This window comes from Schistocerca americana, chromosome X (assembly GCF_021461395.2).
Source record: "Schistocerca americana isolate TAMUIC-IGC-003095 chromosome X, iqSchAmer2.1, whole genome shotgun sequence".
Lineage (NCBI taxonomy): Eukaryota > Metazoa > Arthropoda > Insecta > Orthoptera > Acrididae > Schistocerca > Schistocerca americana.
Genome location: NC_060130.1, coordinates 741275347 through 741286941, shown reverse-complemented (window position 1 = coordinate 741286941; position 11595 = coordinate 741275347). Strand labels below are relative to the sequence as shown.

Genomic DNA, 11595 nt, shown 5'->3' with positions numbered 1-11595 from the left:
ATAAGTTGATCAAATACGTGTAGACGAATTAATTCACACACGAAAACAACATAAACAGATTGCCTTTGTTGTATTTCCAAAAGACTACGTGGCAGTTGTGGTGGAACCGGTAACCACGCCTCCCCATTGACGTCACCGCTTGCTCCAAGGTCGCCTGAGAGACGCACGACCGTAAGAGAATGTTTAAAAACGCGATGTCGAACAACTAGGTCTAAAATTTAAAAAAAAATCGCCAAATACTCAAATCGCAGATATTTTTGCTGTCTCTGACATTACCGCGGACAGCACTAAAAACCAGGAGTGTCCGAGCTAATCCTGGACCTGTGGTAGGCCTAAGCTTTAGTTAAGTGTATACATTGCACTGTAGTCTGAAAGAGTTATTTACTTTGGATATTGTGTTAAATGGTTACGAAATGGGCGTTCCACTTCAGTTGTTTGACACGCGTTAATCAGTCTTACGAGCTTCACTTTGTTGCTGAGAGTGTGATTAAGACCTGTTCCATGTAAATGTGTGATGTTGCGGTTAGAAGCATATTAAACTGCTCTCGAACTCCTCTTTATCTGTTTCTGACTACTGAGACAAGTTAATACTCCTTGCCTACTTCGCTTTGATGGTAATAGACGAATAGAGCTATTTTGTAGGAAATATGCCGTTATGCAATCGTGTTACGATAAACAGATTTCCAGATGAGTACAACATGAATCAACATTACTTTATTCTTGAATTAATTATTCGCTCGAAAGAAGAACACAGAATACACCAGACTCGTCAACATGTAAAGGAACCTACCATCACACAGCGACACGGCCTGAATTTCACTTTTGTGCAAGTATTAACGCAAAACTTAAGCGTTTCTACAAGTGCGAACGTAAAGCTGATAATATCGAATAAAGCATAATGCATTGGGTACGGGACTGCCCCGACCGCGCATCCCGTCTCTGCGCATGCGCGTGGAGGGGAGCACCTATCTGAATGGTGGGGAGGAGGGGAGGCTTCTCTGGGGAGAGCAGAAAGAGCCGGGCCGGCCGTTGTCATTCAGTGACGAGTCGCCGAGTCAACGGCCGGGAGGGGAGGTAGTTTTCAGCGGCTTTTTTAAAAAATGTATTTTTGTCACATTCCTTCAGCTAAATTTTCAATTTAACGTATGTGCGAGTGTGGTGGGAAGCTTTATGTGGATTTGAAAGGTTTCAGTTTGTAGTATACTGAAATTTATACGGTAGTTTACATCTAACAAAAATTGAGAAAGCCTCTAACCAGAAAAAATCTTAACCATGCCGTCTCTCTATTGGAAATGAACAGATAAAACGGCCGAAGCGAGGCCCGCACATATGCGTACAAGTAGTGAAATGTGTTTGTGTGCGTGTGATTAATAAAATGGCAAAAATTGTGAAGTAACGAATTTGTGCTCAAAAGTGACGACGCCGACTTTTCGTATTAATTGTGGGATTAGACAGTTCAACGACAACCTTTACGGCGTGAATTAGTGAGAGGTGCATGCTGGATGTTTTAGTTCTGCAGCTTTAGACATAGACATTTTTTGCTGGACTGCCGTTCGTCTCAAGGTAAGTTGACCGCATATTGTTTATCATCACAATGTTTTAGTTTACATCCTGTAGTGCTGTTTACTGATGGTGTGAGGTGAAACTTGCGAAGTTTTCCTTCTCTGGGGATAGCCAAGGAACTCTGGTTCCAAGCCAAGGCTTCCCCCACCCCTTTGTCAGAGTGTGTGCGTGTATGTCTGTGTGTGTGTATCATTGAGAATGCGTTACCCATCTTCCGGCGTCTTTCTACATCCCCATGCATACACCTAGGAAATTCTGGCGATATTACAGTTAATGGACGACCAGTAGTTCCTAGGGTAATTGCTGCTTGACATCACACTCCACGTTTGTAATATGATACTTCACAGTCGCGTTCCACTATTGCATTAAATCCACTCTTATAGTAATAGAATACTATACCGTTCAAAGAGAACGAACAGTGTCCGTGACGATATTATTTCTAGTTCAAGCCACGTATTTATTAACCCAAGTGGACTGTGGTTTGAACTGGATTGATTAGAATTGCTTTAAAATGCTGATCACCATTTTAGCATGAAACATTAGCTGCGCAAACGTATATACCGGAAAGCAAGTGTATATTCTGCAGTTCTTACGCATCTAAAATTTATGGCGTTTTTGAACTACGAAATTATCGTTTTCTTTTTCTTTTTTTAAATTTCTCTGTTCAGTGAATGCTGTGCATGACTTTCGAAGACCTGGGACTATATTTTTTTCCTATAGTTGCAGAAAATAGTTTAGCCACGTGGATTATTTATATGATCCAGAATTTTTATGAAGAGGCTTGTCACAGATGAACAGCAGCGGACCGTTAGGGGGGTGTTTTTTGTTGTGTGTGGTTTTTAAATATATTTTTATGGCAGTTCCTTGTGTTATCTTATGCGCAGTTAAGAAATAATTCCAGGGGCTCTGAAAACGTTATAGTGTTTACTTTCAGTTGTTTATTTTTGCGTAAGTTCGTGTACCCTGCATATCACATACCGAGAAATACAGACAGTACAGCAAAGTTAAAGAAAAGTGGGGAGATAAGAATTCTATTATTACATTCCCTGCAACTTAAATGCGATTACATTTACTTCCAGTATTGTAAAAGGCATAAGTGTAAAGCACGTTATATACTTGTCAGTGATGGTATCATGTTCTACCGAATAACAGCCAATTAGTTGGAAAAACAAACGTAGTTCGGTCGTGGCGTTATTCTAGGCTCACTGAGGTTACAGGCTTCACTACTTTCATAGCTGGGTGTTTCAAGAAAGCTCTTATAACACTTCTACTCACTTGCTTAATGTTCTATTGTTGCAAAAATCAAAAACTTTGCTTTCAAAGCTTTGGGTGATTTTTTTTTTTTCCAAAAGCATTAAATTTCCTTAACGTGTCTTTTGAAACATTTCTGTGTGTACATGTGTAAACACGAATTTATTGGTATTTTTTATCAGTGACTCGAGGACTATGTAAATTTAACTGTTATTGGATTTCATAGAACGGACTGTATTGTATCCTAAATTATGACTGAGGAATCCTAAGGAGGACGAATACAGATGAATGAGAGTATATTTGTTCATCGTTTTCTGTAACCGACAAACACTTACATCCTTTTAGCAATCTGTACCGTATAAACAACAATATCGAGGTGTTTAAATTGTCAAAATTTTCTTTTGTAGCGCAGTTAGTTATTACTTCCAGTAGCCAGCTGAGTTCTCCCTGTTGAATTGCGGCTGTTATTTTGTTCGGGGCGAGGGGGTGGTGTAACTTTCCTGATATGGTTGCCTTTTCAATCTCTTCGTATAGAACTTCAAGGACATAAAAGTTCTCGAATTGTGTTGCTTCATTCGATGGAATTTTGCGGTTTCTTTACAAGTTCTTGTTGTTTTTATAGCGCTAGCGTCTCTACCCACAACAAAGACGGTTTTTAGAAGCCCTAAAAACTTCTCGAAGCCTTAGGTGCATTTTAAAGCCTAATCCGCTGTTATTATTAATTTTTTAATTCCTGTATAAATCTTTAGGCAAAATTTTTCCATTTCTGCAAGATCCCGGCTGAGTTTTTGCGATTGCATATCGCCCAGTGCGTCGTGATTTCTTAGAAGTTAAAGCCGATTATATAGATATAACGAAGACGTACAATAAGAGGAGGAAAAAGTACCCTTCTTGTGTCGCGTATCTCCTCCATTCCTGTCAAGATTTTATTCACGTGGTTAATATGTGCGTGTCATCTGCCTTCATCATTATTCTCAAAATACTGGGAAGCTCGTAAGCCTAGTTACGTCTCGCTGTAGCCACACATCGGATTATAAATATAATTGATGTCAACAAACATAAGCGAACATCGAGAACGGCAGAGAGGTTTCCAACTGAAGGCATATAAGTATTTCTAGTTCTGCGGTTTTTATTACATTTGATGAGATTTGTTTGTCTGCATTTACATTTTATGCGACATAGAAAATGAAATATTTTGGATCAGCGTCGGTAATTGTATTAAATTAGACTGTAGTGACCTCTTCCCTCAGTGACAGTATTTATTGTTCTGATTATTAATAACGTAAAGATGTGTAATCAGCCGTATCTGTTTGGTAAAATCTTTGATCGTTTGGATTTTTTCACCAGTTACAGAGTCATATTTCCTATAACTGCCTTACTACACTCATGATTATTTAAATATATAATAGTTTTTCCTCCTGAGAATCATTATTCATCAGTCACAACAGTTCATCAGGCTGAAATAGTTCATAAACTAAGCAATACAAATCAAACAAGCATAACGAAGTTTCAACCACGTTTTAGGGTTTTTCTGTTAAATATAGAAGCTGCCATCGCAAACATATGCATGTCGACCACGTAGAATGCTTAACACATTTAAATCATTCCTACGTAACAATGTCAGATTTACTTCAGTAAATTGCAAGTTGCCATTACATTGTCTGTTAGCGTCAGCTTGTTTTCATTATTAGTTTCAACGAAAGATTCGAACATTCGGCATGGGAAATTTTAATAGCGTTATACATATACATATGCTTTTAAATTACAACGTATGTTATCCCTGTAACTCAGTGTACCAGATCACTTGTAATAAAATTTTGTCTTCCTTAGACTGTCTTCGAAATATTGATAACAGTAAAATACGAGCTCGAAGTTACTTACTGTAACGTCATGATTGGTTGTTTGGGCTCTTCTGTTGGCAACGCTGAAGTCTCATGCATTTACTGGGAGTGCGTGATCTTCTGCGCACATTGATCGACAAGAGTTTGTAAGTAAAAATTTTGCATCCTCAAAGTAAAACAAATTGAAAGATCATACTACAGTCTATAGTCCCGTGCAGTTTGAGGGGTGAGAATAAAACCGTATACATTTCACATTCGATCGCGTACAACAATTATATTATGATTATATACTTCATTAATTCCATTGGGAAAAATGTAGTAGATGATGTTAGTATCTTCCTTCTTGCGCCTCAGAACTATGTATGGGAAGTACAGTAAGACTGTGTACTAAACTGGTGTGTACATTTTGGTTTTGTGACTGATGCAACGTTAAGTTCGTGTATTTTTCCTGAGTCTAGGTAGTATAACTTACTCGCAAGAGGCATCGAAGTGAACAACGTTATTGCAAATTACCTGCATAAAATGCTATTTCAGTAAATAACAAATTTAACCCTAAAGTACTACCGGTAGTCGATTCGGCTAACACATTCCCCGTCAATAACCCCCTATTGTTGTGGAGGGGAGGGTTTATAATTCTACCGTTGCGCCGCTTTTTAACAATTTTCCTGGCCAAACCTAGGTGTGTTAGTCGAATCAATGAAGGTATAGGTATGGAAGGAATCAAAATTGGTATAATATTCTAGGATTAATGGTAACGGTTGTACTGCTCGTGCTGTGACACAATCTGACGCTTTATAGTCTTGTAGTATTTCCATTGCTTGTATAAGTATTTTGAGAATCATCTTCAGATAGCAGGATAGTGATTACTGAAACTTAAATATTACATTCCGTCGTGTTTTACTTGGAGGTACTGCGGCATCAAGTAATCTATGAAAGACATCGATAATTTTCAAGGTTATTTGAGTTTTTCGTATGAAGGGTATTTTAGAATGGTTCTTCCCTGACTTTCGCCTAACGGTTATTCACTGTTATCTGATACCAGATAGCAAGATTGTCTTGTGTGTCAAACGTATAACAGAACTGTGAACTCGCATACAACTTGTCGTTACTGAAGAACTGGTTCACACGACGGAATTAGTTCTTAGTTCCTTGTTAGCCATGCGTGCGAACTTGTACTCCGTTGCCGGTGGCACATTATGGCTGCTTTCATCTTAATACATCTGAAGGTACCACCACAGAGTAGTCAGAGGTATACATTTATAAATGTTTCGTTTCAAACCGTCTGGAATAATATATATGCAACGCATTTACTCGTGACTGCGCTGGCAACGTACGCGAAACATTAAGTCAGTGCAGTGTTTTCTGTGAGTCCAGATACACATTGCACGGATGATAATACGCCGGTACAGCTCATGTCAAGGTGCGATAGAGAGAACTTGAAAGGCGATCTTCGGAAGAAACAAACCATTTTTTCTCTAAACCTAGTTGGATATATAATTGCGTAGGCTTCCGCGGGGAGTCAATTGACATAAACGTTTTCTAAATACGACAGTCAGATATATTTATCGAACCTGTTTTCGACTGGGATTGTGCTACAGTTCTCTGCCATATTCTGCATCTTAAGTAGGGATACTAAGAATAAGATGAGAGCGCATACAGAGGCATATAGATTGTTACTTTTCCCTCACTCAATATGCGGACTGAATAGGACATAAATTCTTTAACATTACTGCGAAATACCCTTCACCGTGGACTGTTAACTCTTAAACAATTACAGTATCTTGCAGATTTGTTCACAGCGAATACCGTATTACAGCATTGCACAATACGCTTTTCTCTCGACTTTACGAAACCTCAATAGTTCAAGCTTATATAACTTTACGATAAGAGTGGAGCATCGTTCCTACCCATTATTCAAAGGTAAATGTCATCGCGTTTGGTAATACAATCAGCAGTGGGCCAACATTCAGACTAGTCGCTGCTTTTCGTTTTCACGGTGAAAAAAAAAAGGGCTCAAATGGCCCTGAGCACTATGGGACTCAACAGCTGAGGTCATCAGTCCCCGAGAACTTAGAACTATTTAAACCAAACTAACCTAAGGACATCACACACATCCATGCCCGAGGCAGTATTCGAACCTGCGACCGTAGCAGTCGCGCGGTTCCGGACTGAAGTGCCTAGAACCGCTCGGCCACCGCGGCCGGCTTTCACGGTGAAGCCAGTCGGGATAACTAGTTGGAAAAGCTCGCTCCTAGTATCAGCTAATTAATCAGAAACATTCCAACACTAATAATTAATTGCGAGGTGCAGGAAGAGTTCAAGATAAAAGATTGTTGATCTACAACGTAAGAAAATATAATGCACCGCATGTAAAAAAAAAAAAAAAAAAAAAAAAAAAAAAAAAAAGCGAAAATGTATTGTTTTATTGTACTGTCACACAGCAGTTTTTGGGGTCAGTGTCAACACACACACACATCCTTGTGTTTCTGCCATAAGCATACAATGGAGGGATGCCTATTGAGAAATAGAGAGACAGGAAAATGAACAAATGGATAAGGGAATAGGTTGGAGTGGAATACTGTCATTAAACTGAGGTAAAAAAGAGGTGTAGCCAGGCGAATGCATAGTAGACAGATCAGGGGAATTCACTGCTAGATTCCAAGTGTTAAGAAAAGAAAAAGGCCATGGCCAAACGGAATCTTGGTAGTTACTAGAAATTTCTCTGCCTCGTGATGACTGGGTGTTGTGTGTTGTCCTCAGGTTGGTTAGGTTTGGGTAGTTCTAAGTTATAGGGTCTGATGACCATAGATGTTAAGTCCCATAGTGCTCAGAGCCATTTGAACCATTTAGTTACTAGAAAACAGATAACAGCAGCATGTATGCGTATGACAGCACCGTAAGTAATGGAAAAATGTCGGGGAGGACTATGTCCAGCAGTTAATATTAATCGACCGATGGTCTATCAGAAGTTTTTAAGGTGAAAAACCATATAAATCTAGTATTGGGGAAACAGACTGAGGAGGATAAGTAAGGGAGATGCATGGAGAATACTTCAGAACTCTTATATGACCCTTTCTTAAGTGCTGTTAGTTAGCCTAGGGCCTTTACCTAGGTAGAATATTGCAGGAGATGGAAAGATTCGAAGAGGGGTTTTGCGATTCGTCACGAGTATGCCCAGTCAGCGCGAGAGTGTTGCAAAAACGTTCAACAAGCAGGACAAATTTCACGGTAAATCTTCGCCTTAAAATTCGCACTAAGGTATTTTAAAGTATTGGAGCAGAATCTCGTCCTTACTGTGCACGTAGCGCTTCAGAGGCAGTACATTTTTTTATGTAGTCACTCTCCTTTGAAGTTTCAACCTGTACGAAAAAAATTCTAGTAACGTAAGACCGGAAGGTAGCACTGTGAAGGCAGAACTTCAGATATATTTTAGAAGTATGTATTATCAGATTACATTGCTGCCCATAAAGTGGTGTAAGTATTTTGAAAACATTTGTGCTTCGAAATTAACGTAAGATACAGTACACTGGCGCTAGTTGGGCGGACGGCGTAACACGCAGGGGCCAGCTACCCGTCGTTTCGGCTTCGCCTCATTGCTTCGCTCAGTGCCCTGATTCTAGAATTGTTTTTTATTTAGTCAACACAGCAAGCCGAAGTCGCTTGCGAACCTCTGTTGAAAAGTTGTAACAACAGTTAGTTCAAAACACCACATATACGACGGACATACGGATAATGGCACGATAATGACAACTGAGATTTTGAACACGGGGCCCTTTGGTAACACACAAGCTTTTCTTAGTTTAATGCCTAAACTATTGTTGGAGGGCGCTGCAAATTTAAAACTTCGTGAATCGTCAGTGCCATAGCATTCTGAGAATGTAGCGAATATTTGTGCCTGTATGATGCGGATGCAAACTGTGGATTAAGCTGAAGATTTCTTTGAGTACAACGATGAAAATGACGGGCTGTTAGCCAGTGTGCAAAGGCACAAAGCCTAGATATGAGAACCAAGTGAACAACGGCCGCGGTTGTTGACAGTGTTCATGAAAAAAGATGAATATTGATCATCATTGTGACACCCACAGCAAAAAGAACTAACCGGGGAGCTTCACGATCCCTCATGCGCTCGTTTAGTCAGCGCAAAAGCGCCACAGAAGTAAGACGGGGCAAGAAAGATGATTTGCATTATTCATAAAAATTTTCGAAGTGGAGGTCTGAAAAGGAGTCCAGATATTTATTGCCAGCTTTAACATCCTTCACAGCTGATGACTGTTATTGTTGTGTAAGGGTAACTCTGTTGTCCTGATGCGGACACACCCTTGAATGGTCTAGGAAAAGAGTGAGAATGGGAAATATTACTGGTAACCTGCAGTAGACTTCATTGAAACCCCTGCAGTTTTCCTTCAAGGTTTTTCTCAAGCGCTTTATTCAGTTGGTGATTGCCATCGATGGGTTGTTATGAGAAATTATGTGATTACAGAAAACACGTGTGTGGAAATTGTGATAAAAAAATTGGTAAAATATTTTGGCGAAGTGTGCTGAAGGGACGTAATGAGAAATGTTTGTAATTATAATTCCTGAATTTCACATTTCGGACGGACACCGGCTGTCTGTTGTGGATAGACCACTGCGGTAATAGTCCATTAGTGGAGAAGAAACGAAACAAAAGTGTAAGTTTGGCGCTAGGAAAAGTAGCTTGACTTGAGATCGCCACGACGATCAAGTACACACTCATTCGTTTACTCTTACTGTCACCCTTACGGATGTACGTACAGTGATGCTTTTTTTTTTTAAGAAGTGTACTCGATACTGTCTTCAGCCATTTGAAATTGGAAGTCCATGTCTGATACCTGTTTGACGTGTTTGAGAAGAAATGGTAAATGTTGAAGAAGACGGCAGTCACAACTGTTTAGAGGTAAAAAATTGACATTGTCCTCTGTCTAATTTTAGCTAGCTGTTGGAATGCTATGCACAGATCAGATCTCATCAAAAATACTCAAGAATGCACAAATAGCGTATTAAAATATTATTGAACTCAAAAGGCGCGTATAATTGACAACAGTTTCAGCTCAATTTACAGACATTCGACCGGCAAGTTCAGTAAACTTTTCAGCGTTCTTCACAACATTGCGTGTTATCCATCCGAGGTCGTCTTGGTGTGTTGTTGTGGAATAGCACTATTTATAATGCGAACGATCAATCCGTTCTTCTGGCTACATTTTTAGTTTCGGATCTGCTTTTCTGCTAACTTTACAGACATGTTTCTTATAGAGTAAGGCCCGGCAAATCCTGATGGGCAATGAACGTGACCGATGCGGCCCCAGGACTGTTAGATTCACATGCGCTGCCTGACAGATAATTTGTTCAGGATCTAAATCGTGGGTCAGTTTTACTGAAAGACTTCGCATTGAGCCTTGCGTTGTGGTGCGATAAGGAAACAGGCCAAACTGGCAACTGCTGATCACACCACACTTTATATACAGAACAGCGAAGTTGAAAATTTGTGTTCAGATTTTTAATTATTTTTTTTCCAGTTTTTGTCCCGCAGGTGATGTGAATTACGGGTGTTGTAGATGGTGTTGCATGTGAAGCCAACTTCATCAGTGAATATTACGAACATAATTGATTGAAGATTGGCACTTATCCATCGACCAATATTTAATCATGGAGCTACATCCCTCAATAAAAATATTGCATTTCTTGCTTAGCAAGGCTGAAAGCTAAATTGCCGGCCGGAGTGGCCGAGCGGTTCTAGGCGCTTCAGTCTGGAACTGCGCGACCGCTACGGTCGCAGGTTCGAATCCTGCCTCGGGCATGGATGTGTGTGATGTACTTAGGTTAGTTAGGTTTAAGTAGTTCTAAGTCTGGGGGACTGATGACCTCAGATGCTAAGTCCCATAGTGCTCAGCTATTTTGAAAGCTAAATGTTACTGCTGTGCTTAATGCTTTGTACTTCGACATTTATCTTGCTGGCCGGATAACAAAGTTCATCCGCTATTTTTAGTGTCTCATTTCCAAATCTAGTAGCATCACATGAATTAGTTAAAGTACATTCCATTACCCTAGTTTTATTTTTGTTGACCAGGGGACTTTGCGAAACTTTCGCACTTTTATAGTTTTGGATAAAGACAGTCTTTGTAATAAGTGTAGTTATTGGGATAAGGGTAGTTGTGGGAATGAACAGAAGACGTCTTTAAAAATGAACCAAACGACTCGCAATAATAATCATGATTTAATGGTACATTCTTCTGTATACCTATCCGTGTATCAAAAACTATATATTGCATTCGGAACTTTCGTTCCAGCTTGTATGATGGGCAGAGACCAGGGACTGTAACTAGGGCCACATAACCCATAACTCTAATTCGACAAACATTTTCAGTTACAGTAAGAATGTTACGCCGTGGGAACAATAGCTAAAGCACAGTGAAAAATATGTTTGGCGTTTCGAAAAGTGTATTCGTTGAGAAAAGTCAGCTTTAAGACGGGTAGAGATAATGGATTACCGCAGTAGTCTCGGTTTTATGTGTGACAAAGCTGTGTGCAAAGTATCCGGCTATTGAATACTTTAAAACAAATAAAAAGTTTTTTTTTAAACGCCATATTCGCCGCTGACTAAAAATCATGTATTTCACAGTTGCAAAACCGGCCTAGGGCCGTTTTCAAGTGGTACTGCAAAAGATTTTGCTTCAGCACATGACAGACTTCAAAATCCTCTGACATGTATACATACCATCGTGAAAAATAAGTCTCTTCACTGTAGAAATAGAGGTAATACCAACTGTATTTCGATGCAATTCTACAGTGAAAACGCTTAGTTTTGGCGATGGCATGTATACATGTTAGAGGATTTTAAAAATAGATATGTGCTGAAGCAAAATCTTTCAATACCACTTGAAAATGGCCCAAAAGCCGAAATTGCAATTGTGAAATAAATCAT

General features: G+C 39.6%; 1 protein-coding gene across 2 annotated transcripts in view; it reads left to right on the top strand.

The window, feature by feature from the left end:
- The first annotated feature begins 1052 nt into the window (after nucleotides 1-1052).
- The window catches only part of LOC124556856 (plexin-A4), a 973893-nt gene continuing 963350 nt past the window's right edge, over nucleotides 1053-11595 (top strand). For both annotated transcript variants that reach the window (XM_047130878.1, XM_047130877.1), the window contains exon 1: nucleotides 1053-1563. The gene's annotated coding sequence lies outside the window, so the exon portion shown is untranslated. The remainder of the gene's footprint in view (nucleotides 1564-11595) is intronic.